We start from the raw sequence: 17394 nt of genomic DNA on the forward strand, positions 1-17394 counted from the left end.
GACCAGATCCACCAGGACTCAGCCCCATGCCCCTGCTCTCCTCATAGGAATCCTTCATCAACAATGTCTAGGCTGACCTTACATCCCACTACTCTGTTTACACACTCACCACTTTCATCCCTCAGCCTAGTATTGATTAACCCCAACTATATGATTTCTCAAGACACAAATCCTCCCCTATTTCAATAGATGGATGGAATCCCTGATCCTTGATCGCCTCTGGTGCATCCTCCCCTGCCGGGGAGCAGGTACCAAGCAACACTGGTTTGCAGGTCTTTATTCTTCAGCATGCAACAGTTAACTTAACTCACTGTGTCACAAACTTTATTAAACACACCCAGGCCCACCCACCATCCTATATAATACTTGTAAGGAATCTGTGGAGGGCCTCTAGAGGCCTCATACATTTGAACACAGGATACAACAGCCTCCACTCTTTCAATCGGGTTCTTTTTCCCTCACTGCATGTAGTAGGTAAATCTTTCTGCTTTCATGAACTGATCTTAACCTTCTGTCCCGGCCACTTTGGATATACCACACAATCATGACATTGCTATCTCTCCAATCACCCAGTTAACCAACTCCCTGCCTTCTACTTGCTCTTTAAAATCACCCTCATGAGTGATACTCTAGACACACCATAAGCACTGCTCTGCACTAATAAACATCCCCTCTCTTCCCTTCCTCTCAGCAGACATCACCAACTTTCACTCAAACATACCCACCAAGGTCATGTCGGACTAAAGTAAGCTAACCCCTCCTGCATGATACTCAACACTTTTAACCACTATACAATAACGTTACTAGATTGTCTCTTCCAGAGTCCTGTTATCCCTCACAACCAAACAATGTAATGTCTCTTTACTCTTCGGCACTTTCAGACAGACACACTCGTCTTTCCTTTGCAAACGAAAGCAACATTTAACCTTTCCTATCCATGCAAGTGACTCTCCCAACTTTTCCACTTCTTCAAAAAGCATGTATGAATATTGTACAGCCGACTTATCTGTAGGCTTGGGAGAAATTTAAATTACACAGGCATAATTCTGGGGTAAATAATATGTAATCCCCAAATCTAGATGTGGGGATATTGGCCAGAATCTGAGATTCTTTCCTCCAATATCCCGGCACCCAAATCCAGGGGGCTCATATTTATCAAGACCAATGCAGTCGGAAATGAGTGTACTTATTTATAACAGTCATTCAGCTTAATAATGGAGGAATCACAAAATAACAAAGATAGGAGAGCTGCCTGCAACCGACACCACGTCCTATCTCACGTTTCAATGGTGTAAAGTTGAGAACATTTTAAGAAAAAAAATAGCTATGCTGTTCTTCACACTCCCTGGTCTCAGTTCCCCTAAATAACTAAATTGGGAAAATATAGGAACATGCTTAGGATACAGATGAGCACAAATAGACAACAGAATAGGAATAAAAGAGATGGTACTGACTACAGTTTCTAAGAGACTAGTCACTTGGGGATATTTCACGTGGCAAAAAGCGGCATAGAAGGGAAAACATAAATGAATGCAGACTACAGAATATAAATCCATTTTCCTAAAGGATTCTTCAGTCCCTTCGTGAGTGATCAATATTCATACCCCGTGCCTTCTTTGTGTGTAATTCATGTTAGATATCGGATTAGTGGCTGGTAGTAAATTCTCTGCTTGGGTGACGCTGGGAGAAGCTCCGTGATTTATGGCACCTCTGTTCTGGCTTGCTTGTAACAGATCTCAGGAGCAGACATTCAGACAACACCAGCTCCTACCAGGGTGCAGGGTGGTACTGCGCCTCAATGCATAAGTGCCATCTGCCTGCCCAGGGCATCGGAGCTTCAGTCATCTGATGAGAGAACCAGATCCAGCCAGTTTACAATGCAATTTCCTTCCTACCACGTTTTCCTAAGAATTCAATAAATAGAATAATGGGCCAATCGCGAATTCCCTATTTTTTAAACGCCACTTTAAGTGCGCAGGAAAAGCTTGTGCGCCATATGCCGATGGAAAATGTAATGCATTATATATGAAGCGAGTGCCTGCGCTGACGGAGGGACGTGTTCCAGCGAATATTAAATCATCTGAACGCTGCTACCCAAGTGATGATCGCACGCATAAACGATATGTTCCTGCTAATGGACGCGGCACTGAAGAGAGTCTGCAGAGGTTACATTGATCTACAATTGTCAACCCCCACGGGACAGATATTTCTCATCTTCGACATTTCACCCACTTCCGTCTGGCTTTTGCTTCGACGTGAGCTGTGTTAGGCAAGAAGGTGCAGCGGTGACCCTGGCACTTGACCGCTGAATGGAGTGATGGGTGATGCTGTGTTATCGGTGCGAGTCTTACTTGTTCAATTACTACTAGCCTAGTCTAGGGAACAAGTCCTCAACAAAGAAGTGGGGACTAACGCAGCGTGCAAGTGACATCATGGCGTGTGACATCACAGTGCGGGACATCACACGTGGCATTGCAACCCATGAACTCACAGAAAGCACCATCACAAAAAGTAACATCAGATGTTAAGACCTCGTACGTATGTTTCGCAGATTTAATGAGCTTATTGAGAGCCTTATAATATTTAACAAATTAGATTTCGTGTTGGGGTTGTGCCATAAAAGTGACGCAAAATCTTGGCCTCAACTTATACATGTAATGGCTCATTCATGCGCTTTGTGAAGCAGTGCAGCACAGAAGGTCACTTTGCTGTGTTACACTGCGTGCCTGTGAATGGACAGGAGTGCAGCATATTTTATGGAATTTGGTGCAGTCCTGTGCTTTCCCATGCACTGGAGCACAATGGGCATCCTAGTGCCAACACAGGCATCCTTGCACCATGGTGCGCAGGGATTCTGCGCATAACTTTAAGAACTGTATGACAGCTGTCTCCTCATGAATGGTTCAAAATTACCTCAAACTAAATGGTGAGAAGACGGAGGTCCTGATTATCGGGGACAACTCAGACATCTGGTCAAGTGAATTGTGGCCCAATTCCCTGGGTACCTGTCCCACTCCTGTCTCCCAGGGAAAAAATCTTGGAGTGGTGCTTGATGATGGCCTTTCCATGTCTCGCCAGGTCTCCTGAACAGTCGCTACTTGTTTTGGACTTATCCGAGTGATAAGAAAGATCTCCAAGTTTCTGTCCACTGAAGCCTGAAAAAAGGTTGTCGTGCCCCTCATATTTGCCAGGCTGGACTACTGCAATGCTGTTTATCTGGGAATAGATAAGGGCCAGTTGCGCCGCCTACAGCTGGTACAAAATGCCGCTGCTAGGCTGGTACTGGATCTTCCCAAGGGTTATTCGGCCTCCTCTGCTCTCAGTTCATTGCATTGGCTGTAGAGTCTTGTTTAAGACCCTGTGCCTCACCCATAATGCACACTACGGACATGGCCCTGTGGGCATAAATAATATTTTCCATAGGTACGCTCCCTCTAGGAATCTCAGGTCAGCTAATAAAAATCTGCTCAAGGTTCCCAGATTTAAAAAGATGAGATGGGGAGGAAGAGCCTTCTCACAGGCTGAGGCAAAGGCGCGGAGAGCTCTCCCTGTTTCCCTTTCGGGCCAGCAAGCTCACCAATGTTCCCTATAAGTTTTTTTCCTCTGTGTGCAGCAGTGTAAGGTCTCTGTACACTGCAGCCTAGGCTATGTGTGCTAGGAACAAGACCGCATGTGTGGGTGCAGTGCCAAATACCAAATCTGTAGCACCACATGAAGGGTCTAAAGGCAGGTGTTCAATTTTGACACACACGCCCTGACATGAATTGGTTACACAGGCAAATACACTTCGTGTTTAGAAAAGCATAGGACTCCAACTAGGGTACCTTAAGATTTTACTAAAGATCCTCAACTCAAGCACTGTTCATAGGGTGAGAAAATGTTGGGAGCCTATACAAGATCACATATATACAATACACATGGATATCGCACTAGATGAATCTAGCTGTGGGTGGCTTGGAGAAGCCTTTAACCCCTTCGACGCTCATGACGAGCTGGGCTCGTCATGAGGTAGCCTCCTCGCACGCTCATGACGAGCCCAGCTCGTCATGAATAATGGGTTTTTTTAAAAACGAGCACAGGGGCAGAATTTCGCTAGCGCTCATGTGGTTAAATACACAAAGTGCAAGCACTGGGTCTAGCCTGACAATGACCCCGGTGCCTTTTCTTATTTTCCGGCTCCCCGTTCTTTCACTGTCTGTTGTTGCATCCTCTCTATGTCTCCTGCTAGTTCTCTCTTTCTCACACTGTCTGCTTCGCTCTTTTTGTCGCCGTCAATTCGTTCATTTTGTTTATTTCGACTGCACTCCTCTTTTTTTAAATCTGTCATTCTATTTCTCTAGCTGATAGTACACTCTCAGGCTGTGTGGACGTTTTTCCTTCTGTCTCCCTCTTAACTGGACAGGACAGTGCCAGGACCAGTGTGGCCCTGAAAGACAGCTCAGTGAACTAATTTCCTCACTGCAGAGAAGTATGCGATACATGGAAGTTGAAAAATTAACTCCCAGCTTGCCCGCTCAGTCTCTTATCCTCCTGAGGGTGGGAAAGGAGTGTTCCTGGATTTTTACAGCGCCTTGAGTCTTCGCTAATAACCTCACTCTGTTACGATACCAATGAGACGTCTCAGTGGCCTATGAGGGTGAACGCTTCTCCTATTTACCTAACCCGTCAGTCATATTCATGGCTCCTCGCAGGGCCTACTAGGCCCTTTACCCTTCTAAGCTCCATAACATAAGCACTCTAAATTCTGATACCACACAACACTGAACATTATTATTATTATTAGCTACACGTCACATAGAGTCTAAGACAACCCCTTACAAATGGAGGGGGAAGTCACCATCACAGTGCAACATGCATGTCTCTGCACCACACTTTACTTTTCCCTGGAGATCAAACTACAAATCATGCCGTTTTACAGCAATAAAATCATGTACTTGTTTTTGCAGATACTCACTCCCAAAAGGGCATGAGCCACTGATGTGAATTGGAGCGCCTCATGTCTCCTAAGACAATATGAAGCTCTATATAAATTCTTCAGTAGAATACATGTCGGGTTACTTCAAGAGTTATTAACAGAAGTTTGGTTCTTTGAAATTCTAAAGAATGAAAGATGTGCTTCTCTGCACATTTTGAGAATGGGTAAAAATAGGAGGCCCTGTGCTTTGTAGGGTGGGTTTAGTGCCACATGCACGCACACCTGAGCAGGAGCAGTTCTCATGACGGATGCTCGAATGTAGGAGGCGGGTCTAGTAGACATGCTGCTGATGTTAGAAATAGGCGTGTAATCAGGACTGCCCGCATTGCGATAACTTGTAGCACCATAGCGCTTTATATTTGCCAATACTTTTTTCCATTTGCTGCTGCCTGCGCACTCCTCCTCGTTATCATTGTTTAATGGTTCTGCCTGCCTGAAAAACAGCGCTATGTGCAGTAACTAATTTCTATGCATGTTTTTTTTATGTGTGTCTTTGTGTGTCTCCATCTTTGGTCATGTATCTGTGTGTGTGCGTGTTTGCATAAATGTGTGTATCCAAGTGACTGCACCTCTGGGTGTGTGAATGCCTCTATATGTTCATGGGTGCGTTTTTGTGTTAAGTTGGCTTTTCATGTCTCTGTAAAAGTGCCTGTATGTGATTCTACAGAAGTATATATCTAATTATGTACACCGGCTGTCCCCGCCCACGTCACTTTACCTCCCACCTTGACGGCTGTGACTTATGCTCCCAGTTCCATCTGCTCCTGCTACATCATCACTTCCCCCGCTGTTTCAGGCGATGGCGCCCCTTGCGCTCACAGATGGCTAAAAACATTAGCATTGACAAAGGCAATAGCTCTCGCATTGGCGAGACCTATTAGCTTTGTCAATGCTTGTTGCTAATAGTACATGGCTGAATGTGGGCCTTTGATATAGTATTCTTGTTAAATTGCAGTGCACACTAGCGCTGCAATTAAAAAGAATACTATCTCAAAGGCCCACATTCAGCCCGCAGCTGCCCACTATTAGCTAAAGAACTGCAGGTTCAAAGACAGAATGTGCTTTCCGATTATTTTAAAAGCACACGTCATGTATGACACTGCATTCCTTTCGCTGATAGTGCGGGGCTGAATATGGGCCGTTGAAATAGTATTCTTATTAACTGCAGCGCCTGTGTGCACTGCAATTAGCATGAAAACTATTTCAAAGGCCCACATTTAGCCCCACAGATGCCCACTGTTAGCAAAGTCAAACGCGACGTGTGAAAGACCACGTTGTGCTTTAGATTGCTACATTCCTTTTCCTAATAGTGCATGCATGCGGGGCAGATTGTAGGCTTTTGTGAAAGTATTCATGTTAATCGCTGCGCATAATGGCGCTGCGATTAACATGAATACTTTCACAAAAGCCTACAATCTGCCCCGCATGCGTGCACTATTAAGAACAAAAATGCAGCAAGGGCAGGCGCCACCTGCTCGTTAACCCGAGCCCTCCCTAACCATACAGGACATAAAGGAGACTCACTTTTCTGATGCTCGGCTGTGTCCTCTTCACCATCGTTTCCTGCTCTGCCTCCTGCTACAAGGAAATTACTATTTTTTTGCGCCACTCGCATTTTAACAGCGGCGGCGCGAACAGTCTTACAGGCTGTGTTGTGTGTGTGCGTGCTATAATTGGGACACTGCGCGCTGGGGGTGACTTTAGTGGGCACGCGCGCACTTACGCACGCTCCAGGGAACAGTGAAACTCACTCAATTTTCCGTAAGACCCTTAAGACCTGGTTGTTTCCTGAGAAACAAATCTGAGTATGTATGCTGGCTGTGCCTGTAGGCCCGTCTGTACCGAGCGCCGTGATGCCCTTGGGCTTAGTCCGTGCTTTTTTACAAATATCTTTTCATTCATTTCATTCATTCATTCATTTCATTCATTCATTCAGTCATGGGTGTCTGTGTTGCATGCAGGTTTGCTTTTCTGCTGGAAGGGACACCTTCCTGCATAACAACAACCCTGGGAGGCATATTCCTCTTTCTATGTGTGCTGCACACATAGAAAGAGGAAGAAACAAAGAGAAATAGAGATATTTCACCTCATTACGCCTCCCCTGGGAAAGTGTAAGAATTTGGCGCAGCCCCAGGTTAACGAATTCTTGTAAATCTCGGGATGCATCAAAATCCTTGGAAGATGCTTGGGAAGAAAGCATGAATGGACAACAAGCATTGATGAAGTGGAGTTGCCAGCTAATATCCTTTAATGTGCTGTGATGATATATGTCACTTGAATTCATTTACATTTTTCTCACCATTATTTTCAGAAAGATGGTGGAACCAGGATATACAGGGGTCATCGATACCCTGACTGCTTTTGATCTCTTGTGGGCCAGTATAGTTTAATTTATTCTCACATCCCTGCTAAGAGTCACTACATATACATTTCTCTAGGTCCTGACGAATGCCCTGGTCTTTCTAACTCTATCCCAGTGGACCACTGAATAAAGTTGATCCGTCCCCCTGGAGGTAGTTTTACTCACCACCACTTTTTTTATTTTTGCACTCTGTCCCTCACTGATGCTGTTACACCTCTCAATTTAAAACAACTCAGCTCCTCCCAGTAGGGGAGTTGTAGCCCACACCATGGACCCTATGATGAAGCATGACACCCTCGGGTGAGTGAGGGTTCTTGTCCTAAAAGGATTTCTTCCCTAACAGCTCTGTCACGCATACATTAATTAGTATACAGAACACTATTTGCATGTATGGTTTTGGCTGTGCTGTATTCACTTTATGACCAGGCGTACATGTTGTGATTGTCATGTTGACTAGGGATTAGTGCACCTCTGGCCGGGCCCCTCCCTACTATATCCCTTGTGTGGATATAATATTAGTTGCTTGGGAACACCGATAAAATGACCAGGGAATTCCTTCCCAAGGCAGAGTAATGCAATTCAACGATTTGCGCTGTGTTGCGTTACTACAGATTTTTGGAGCCACTCAAAGTGTCTTTGTGTGATTGCAAAAGTTTGTCTTAAGGTTTGCTTCGCTCTTGCACCACATTGCATCATGCAAGAGCGACACAAACAGCCTTATAAATAGGCCCCTGCTTTTTTAAAATCCCTGCCACAATGTGGCATTAGATCTGTTCTGCTTAATTGGTTGCAAAGTCTGCATTTGAAAATATCTTGGGCCCGATTCACAAAAGTAATTTGACACAAAATCCTAACTTAACCCCTCCCATGCTCGTGACGGAACCGTTCCGTCACTAGCCTCGGGTGGAGTGTGCTGGTGACGGAACGGTTCCGTCACGGCCCGCGCGCCTTGCCTGCGCTGACGTTCTAATGGGCGGGCGGGTCCATGACGGAACCGTTCCGTCACAAGCACAGCTCACCCGAGGGCCGTGACGGAACGGTCCGTCACGAGTACAGGACCGCCGCGCGACCCCGCCTCCCCCTTAGCGCTGCGGCGGAATAGCCGCCGCAGCGAAGAGGTTAATGACTTTCGGTATACACAAAGGGCATTTAGGAATAGTAAAGTTAGGATTTTGTCTCAGTTAAACTTAAGTTTTTGGTCTTAAGTTTACCTTAAGTAAAACATAATTTTTTGCCTGTCACTCCATCATAATAGCCCCAGTTGGAGCTATTTGTTTCTACAAGTGCCATTTTTGAAGAAACTGTTCTGAAAGTCATATTCTTGATACATGTATATTGGATTTTTTTCATCTTGGTCCTGTTTGGTTTAGATAAAGATACTTTATTTTTCTAAATTGGTGTGGTGTCCATTTGTGGTGCTTACACTTTGTTACTGTGTGTTTTGTGGTAAATAAATAATTACCCTGGCTGAATTTCTAGGCATTAACAAAGTATCATGCATCAAGTGAGAGGCAGAGTCCGTGGTATCTGAGTTAAAATGGGCTTTATTCCAATAACTCGAGTCAAAGGGAGAATATGTTCCATCACCACAGAGGTTCAGGAAGAGTCTTCTAACATTTAATAACAAAACATTATATTATATACTTTTCACTCCTTGTACATAGGAGCAGGCGCAAGACAGAAAATGAGATAAGAACATGTGGGTGTGCATGAGGGTGTGTACTTTGATGAGTCATAGCGAGGTGATAGGTAGGTGTCATAGGTGGGTGGGTACTTAGAGGAGGAGTTGGCATGACCAGCTCGAACTGTGCCCTAATTGTGCAACTTTGAGCATGACGTGCAATTGACGTGTAACTGGGTGGAGGTTGACTTTCAACCTAGCAGAGAGATCTCTTATGTCAAGGCGACCAGCACATCTAGTACAACTGATATCTAGAGTCAGCAAGCAAAAGAAGCAAAGGTTGTTCGTCACTAAAAGACAGAAAGGGCATATTTATTCGTTCATTGCATGAGCTTTCTATGGGTGCAAGCACTGTGATTTACTTAAATGGAGACAGAATGGCTAGGCCTATCTCCCTCGGACGGGTTCTGTTTACTTTTCCTCACCGGGCAGATATGTGACTCCGTACAGCAGACAGATAACTGTTATTCATAAATAATACTGTCTTGGCAGGCCTCTTGCTGGGCTTCTCTCGGCTGAGCTAGAAGTATGCGAGGTCAGAGGGACGTAACTGCAGCTTCAGTGTGTCAGGAGTCATGAAAACATTAATTCAGGGACTGGTGGTTCAATCTGAACCACAAAAAGGGTTCAGTACGATATTTATTAGAGGTGTACAATGCAAAATGCAAATACATGGGCCTTATGCTAACTTAACGTTTGGGAGACTTGATGACTGGCATTTCTAATGCAGGACATGATTGCAGAGGCCTAGTGATTCAGGCCACTACGGGAAATATGCATGGGTGACATGCACATGACATGTAACATAGGGTATATGTAGTGGACATATTTGGTCATATTTGTTTAGGCAAAATATCATTTTCCTCATTCCCTCCTTGTTCCCTACATAACCCTTTAGGATACATCTATATTCATGAGACCGTATAGTTCATCATACAGAATCATTTGTTCATCTTTAACTCTTTGTTTGCGTGGATGGGGAATACAGGCAGTAGCACACAGGCTGCAAATCGCCGGGCCGCACTGCAGACAGAGACAGCAACCAAATACCATAAGTAGGGCCATTCCTAGGAAGGACATAACTTTCCATCCCCATGCAGATATTACACCCCAGAACCAACTGGACCAAGTCCATGTGCCTGGATCTTGATGTATGGCATTAGCAATCTTGTGGAGTCTTGTTATTGCTTCGTACACAGATGGTGCATTATCTGGGATGAAAACGCAACAACTAGATCGGATGACTCTACAGGCTCCGCCCCTATCCGCCAAGATGACGTCTAGAACGAGGCGGCTTTGAAGAACGACAAGTCTAATAGCAGACTGTTCCTGGGTCAAGTTCGCCAGGGCAGATGCAGTTACATTTACAACTGTTTCAAGAGTCCTTGTTAACCTGCGTATCAGTTTACTGTTTTGGATGGGACCTATGAAGAAAAAGAATCCTCTGTTGAAATCTGTATATTGCTCCCATGCTGTTTCAGTCTGATCGATCCCTGCAGAATCTGTCTCTCTCTTTTGTCTAACATGTTCTAGTCGTGAATCTCTATGATAATTTGATGGGGCTAGAAAAACGGGTGGCAATAAGAATGCTATATAACAAGTCCCACCCCAGTCTAAGGGCAGATGTACATAGGCTGTCTGACCACAAATGAAATAGGTATGGCGTGATGTTTTGAAAGAAGATACAGCCTGATTCATGTACGGGCCGTTTTGCGTGTCCCTAATAGCGATTAATAGCGACTCGCTATTGAGGAAACGCAAAACGGCATTCATGTACTTTTCGGGGAAAAAATAGCGACTCGCACGCGGGCGCTAAAGGCGTTAGCGACCTACAAAAAACGCAGAAAAATCGCTATTCCCGGCTACCTGCGATCGGGATTGCGACTCGCAATCCCGATCGCACGAGATTGCGACTCGCAATCCCGATCGCACGGGATTGCGACTCGCAATCCCGTGCGATCGGGAATGCGAGTCGCATTCTCGCGCGATCGGGAAAACGGGAAGACGCATTCCGAGCACCGTGATGACATCACAACCAGGAAGCAGCCAGTTCCCACCCCCAAACACCACAGTGACGCTATCCTTCGAGTGTGCACGACGGAAAGCAGACGCTAAAGCACCGTTAGCGACTCCAGAAACGGCAGAAATAGCAACCGCCATGTCCGAGGAACCTGTCCCTGGCCCCAGCAACAGCGCTGGACGAAAGCGCAAGCTCAAGTTCTCCGAGCAGGAGCTGGAGAACCTGATTGAAGGGGTGGTGGCCAACCACGACAGGCTGTTTGGTACCAACTCCAGAAAGGTCCCAGAGCAGGACAAGTGGAGGATCTGGCTGGGGATAGCCTCCAGCGTAAACTCGGTGGGCGTGGCAGACAGGTCGTTGGAGGAACTGAAGAAGCGCTGGTACGACCTCCGAGGGCGTGCCAAGGAGAGGGTGGCGGAGCGCCTTGGTGAGGCATCGGGCACTGGAGGTGGCGGACCGACTGTCCCACCCAACACACCCCTGGAGGACCAGGTTGAGAACACCTTGGAGAGGGAGGCGTGTGTTGGCGTGACCCCTCTGGACTCCTCCCGCCCCACCCAAGACACCCAAGGTAAGTGGCATGTGACTGCGACCCTGTCCCCTATGACCGTCCCTGACCAAATAGGCTCACTCATTGGCCCTTAGTCATGCCTATGTTGTGCATCAGGAAATGCCCTGAAGCATTGTGGGAGACGTAGTATGTCCACAATGTAGTAGTACCACAATGCGGCCAGAAAGGTTCCAAAGTGCGCAAATCCACAGCCATCCAGGGAATGACACCCAGCATGCATGTAACATCTGCACGTCTGACAGTCACATGCACCTAATGAGTATCCACTTACCCTCACAGGTGGCGATGATAGCAGTGACAGCAAGAGGCTGCAGATTGATGAGGAGGCCCAGGAGGAGGAATCAGTACCCGAAACCCAGCCACCAGCCCCTGCCGCTGCACCAACACCAGCAGCCAGGCCCCCCACCGTACCTGCTCCTGCATCTGCCGCTGCACCAACACCAGCAGCCAGGCCCCCCACCGTACCTGCTCCTACATCTTCCGGCCAACCGGCTGCCAAGGCCAGGCCCCCCACCGTACGTGCTCCTACATCTGCCGGCCAACCAGCTGCCAGAGCCAGGCACCCCACCAATGTGCCTCCAGTTCCTGCCGCACCAGCAACACCAGCTGCTACACCACCTGCAGCTCGTGCAACCAGATCTGGGCCAGCCACATCCGCAACACAGCGGCCGAACAGCAGGAGGGGCAATGGGCATCTCCATGCCTGCATGAGCGTGGAGCGGCGCATGCTCCGAATCCACCAGCGCCAGTCGCAGCAGCAAGGAGCCATCCAGCTCCAGCTGCATAAAATTGGCCGCAATGTGGCGGGAGTTGGAGAGCGGATGGACCGCATGACGGCGGCCATGGACCGCATGACGACGGCCATGGAGGAGAACACTGCTGCGCTCTTCAAACACCGCAGTGTTGCAAGCAGGCGCCACCACCAGCTGATGAGCCGGCTGCCGGCCTATAGTAGGTCAAATTATGTGGCAGCAAATGCCACCACCCAGCTGTCGCGGCGCTCCCTCACCCAGCAGCACCAACTGGTCCAGTGCTGCGAGGACATCACTAGGGTGCTGGAGCACCTGACCACCGCCGTGACGGCACTTCATACACCTGTGCTACCGGCCATTGTAGGGGGAGACGATGCTAGTGAGGGTGCCTCCAGCGTGAGCAGCCACTCTGCCACACAGGTCCCGCCACCTAGGCGCAGCACCAGGGCTATGCCTGGTACAGCTGCCCAGGATGAGGATGAGCCTCAACGGCGCCTGGGCATTACGCGCCGGAGGCGCCAATGACACTGTGTGAGGGACACTGGCGCAGGCTGACGCTAAGCCTGCCATGAACCTTCACATGCAGTATGCAGGAATACTGTAATTTGTAAATAGTTGAAACCATAACCTTTTTCTTGTGAATGAAACAAATACATTTATTTTACTGCACACATTAGCCTTGTGTAATCATTACATTTTGCATGCAATTGTGATATGTGGGGTGGGGGAAGGGGGTGGGCTAGAAATTGTTAGCTGTGATGTGGTTGCGACGTCTGTGGCCTTCAGCTGGGTTCTCCCCGCGTGCATGGTGCGCATGTGCTGGTGGCCGGTCGTCCCCCTCAGATTCACTGCCTGAGATGTCAACAGGTATCCGGCGCTTGGTTGCAATGTTATGAAGCATTGCACAGACAGCCACAATGCGGCAGCACGCTGCAGGACTGTAATACATGGCCCCATCTGTCTTGTGCAGTATACGGAACCTGCTCTTGAGCAGGCCAAATGTCCTTTCAATACAGTTCCTTGTCCGGATGTGCGCAACATTGTAGCGCCGTTGCTGAGGTGTGGCAGGGTTGAGGTAAGGGGTCAGGTGGTATTCCCGTAGGGCGTAGCCACTGTCACCTGAATGAGAGGAGCAGATGTTGATTGCCTGTGCAGCGCAGTTACTTCATAGCAATGTGACATTGTCGACAAAGTGTACTTACCAAGTAGGTGTCCTTCCCCAAACTCTCCCCTGATCAGTCGTGTGTGGAGTCCGCTGTGCCTGAAGATAAAGGAGTCATGGGTACTCCCTGGGTACTGGGCCACAATGTCAGTGATGATGGTCTTGGCATTGCAGACCATCTGTATGTTGAGGGAGTGGTAGGACTTCCTGTTGCGGTACATATACTCCGTGGCAGCTGGTGGGCAGATGGCGACGTGGGTACAGTCTATGCAGCCGAGGACATGGGGAAAATGGGCGACATTATAAAATTGTAGTTTTGTCAGGTCCAATTCCTGTTGGCTCGTGGGAAATGTGATGTGCCGGTGGAGCTGGCTGAGCATGGCGTCAACAAAAGTGTGGAGGCAGCGTGACATGGTGGGCTGGGATATCCCCCCAGCAGCGGCTACTATGCCCTGGAAACTGCCGGAGGCCAGGAGGTGCAGGCTGCAAAATACCTGCACATGTGTGGGCACAGAATTGTTTCGCCTTGTTGGGTGCTGCATGATGGGGTCGAGTTCTTGTATCAGCCAGGTGATCATTTCCCCATTCAGCCTGTATTTAGCATAAATCTGTTCTCTGGTTTGGCCCAGCAAGGTGACCCGCTGCCGGTAAATCCTTGCCTGCCTCATGCGTCTCCTCCGTGCTGCTCGCTGTAGCCTTCGCCGCCTCACCACCATGTACATCCCAGGCATTGTGGAACGCCTAATGCTGCTGCTGAATGTCCTTATGTGTGATTGGTCAGGCCTGGACCTGTTGGTGATTGGCCAACAGTTTTTCAAATTTTACTTAATCATGGCTTTTATGGTTACCACCTGCTTTGAGTTGTCCTTAAATTGCGCCGCGCAAACGTGCGAATTAGCGCTTTTTCGCTAATGTATTTATTTCATGAATGCCGATTGAGACAATATTGCGTTTCGCTATTCATTTCGCAGATTCCGTGGTTGGTCGCTATTTCCGTATCGCTAATGCTCGACTACCCGGAGTCTGCGACTATTATAGCGTAATCGCTATTTAAATCGCTATTATTTTTTTGCGAATTCGCTATTTCGTACTTGAATGCCGTTTCCGTGTTTTGCACCCGCAATTGCTTTTTCGCAGCCATTGCGGGCGCTATTTCGCTTCATGAATCAGGCTGATAGTCCGTTATCATCAAACTCTACTACAGTGTTACACTTGCTGTGTCCCATATGTACTGAGCCTTTCTTACTAACACATAAATCACCTTTTGCTGGCAGGACTGATATAAACGGTGGACCTGTATTTTGCTTGGGCGGAACGTTTAACATTATAAAATTAACAGATGCATTTCCCTGTTCGTACTCTTCATTCTCTAAATCGGATCCCTTTCTTTGGGGGAATCCGTCTTTGTCTGGAAAGCATGTTTCATTCATTACTTTATTCAGGTTTCCATATATCCAGCCACCTGGATAAGCTATGTACCTTCTATCTATTGAGGTCATTAGAGCAAACCATGCTCCACACGAACCATTGTGTGAGAACGGTAAAGGGTAGAAGGGCAATACTCCCTTCGTCTCTTGATAAGGAGGCAGTTGGCCACATACCCAGCAATCGGTCGCATTGCTGGTCTGATGAGAATGGTGTAACATTCGAATAAATGTATTGTTACGTAGTGCAAGTCGATATGACAGTTCATGGGGAGGCAGGTCACTAAATGTGTGCTCTGCGGTGCTGTTACTGGAAGAGTGTATATGTGAGGAAATGGGAAAGAAAACATGTAGCAATAAACTGACACCAATTATAACAATGCACAGAATAAAAAGAACGATTAAGGTAACCATACATCTACTGCGTAATCTCTTGCAGTATTCTTCCTTCTTATCTCTCTTCCTACTATTCTCGTTTTTACTATTCTTGTTTGTGATCTTATGCATGTCAGAATCGAGTCTAACCGATTCACCACCGGGTGGGCTTAAACAATTAAACTACGTCTGACTTACTAGATCTTACTCTAGACCTATAGTCTTGCTGAGGGGTATTTTCTAGCAAAGGTCAGTGTTCTTTTTTTTTTTAAAGTTTCGAAAATCCAAAGTTCCAAAGTGTCTTTTGTAGTGATGAAGGTGAGTTCGGCCTTTACGTCCTTCCACCAACTTCGGCGTCTTCCAACATGGCTCAAGGGGACTTGAACGATCAAAAATCCGGACACAAGTATAGAATCCTCTGGTGCTATGGCATGTTCCTTGACCTGGGTGTCAGGTGTCAGGGAAGGCGGCAGCAACCTGTGAATGAAAAGAGAGTAGTGCAGACATCAAGGAAGCCAGGTAATCTGTCAGCATGTTACTGTCAACATCAGTTCGTTTTTCATTTTAGGCATAGGCGTACGCCACATATATAGTTCATAAGGCGATAGGCCTGTTCTGGAATGAGCTACCATACGCATGTAAAAGAGGGCGACCGGCAAGGCCACCATCCAATCCACGCCTTTTTCTGTACAGATCTTAGCAATTCCTGTCTTGAGGGTCTGATTATGTCTTTCTACAAGGCCTGCGGCTTCTGGGTGTCTGACACAATGGAATTTCCTCGAAGGGACACTTGTTTCATTAATTCAGAGGAGAATATCTGAATAGATCACATGAGGTGATTCATAGCTGGGGAAGTACTGCGCACTAATTGTCTGGCTGTTGTAACAGCAGTATAATCTGGAACTGGATATGCTTCTGTCCATCTAGACAGTGCACAACTACTAAGACATATTTGTTGATTCCTTTACATCTGTCCATTTTGGATATAATCCATCTGGAGAACCTCAAAAGGGTGGTCAGGAGGATGAAATCCGCCTAGTTCCACCGGAATGCCTTTACCTGGATTGAACTGACAACAGATCGTACATGTTCGTACTTTCTGCTTCACTGCTGTACGTAGGTGCTTGTTAAACCAAATATACTGTAAGCTGTCTATCATCATCTATCATCTTCTCTCCTACGTGTGTTGGACTATGTGCTGAGAAGAAAACAATGTACCTTTTCCCTTAGTCATCTAACCTTGGTTAGTCTGGACCCCTCCTTGTAAAGTCCATTTCTTTATCTCATCTGTTGTGGCATGTGTCTGTATGTCGAGTACATCTTGAGTGGGATCCCTGACTGTCATGATTTATGTCAGTAATGGTACCTCTGTCCTTGTCGTGTCTGGTGGTGTCTGTGCTGTCTGAGCTGTTCGGTCTGCCAGGTCATTACCCTGGGTAATGGTGTCTGTAACTTTGGTATGAGCTTTATATTTCAGGATAGAAACGGCTGTAGGTAAATGTATGGCCTCTAACAGGGCCTGAATAAGCTGGCTGTGCTGAATCTTGGCACCATGAGAGGTCAAGAAACCTCTCTCTTTCTCCTCAGAACCCCGAAATCATGAACAACGTCAAAAGCGTATCGTGAGTCAGTATAAATGTTTACTTTCAAGTGCTTGGCTCTTATGCAGGTTTGTGTCAGAGCAATGAGCTCTGCTGCTTGTGCTGACAGGGTGTCTATATTCTGTGTCTCTATGACTTCTGTGGTCACGGCATACGCTGCTACTAATTCTCCTGTACTTGTTCTCATGCGTGATCCATCTACATAGAGTGTCAGGTCTGGGTTTAGAAGCGCAATATCTGTCAGGTCCTGTCTTGGTTTATTCATTACGTCCACATAGTCATGTGGTGATGCATGTACTGTACTTGAGGGCAAAAGCGTTGCAGGATTCAGAATGTTACAACGTCTGATCTCTATGTGTGGTTGAAATAATGTCAGTTCATATCCTGTCAGACTCGCTACAGTCAAATGTAAAAATAAATAAAAATAAAAAAGCATAAAATGTTTACTGTGACATGGAGTCGCTAAAGCTG

This window comes from Lissotriton helveticus, chromosome 5_1 (genome assembly GCF_964261635.1).
Source record: "Lissotriton helveticus chromosome 5_1, aLisHel1.1, whole genome shotgun sequence".
NCBI classification, from domain to species: domain Eukaryota; kingdom Metazoa; phylum Chordata; class Amphibia; order Caudata; family Salamandridae; genus Lissotriton; species Lissotriton helveticus.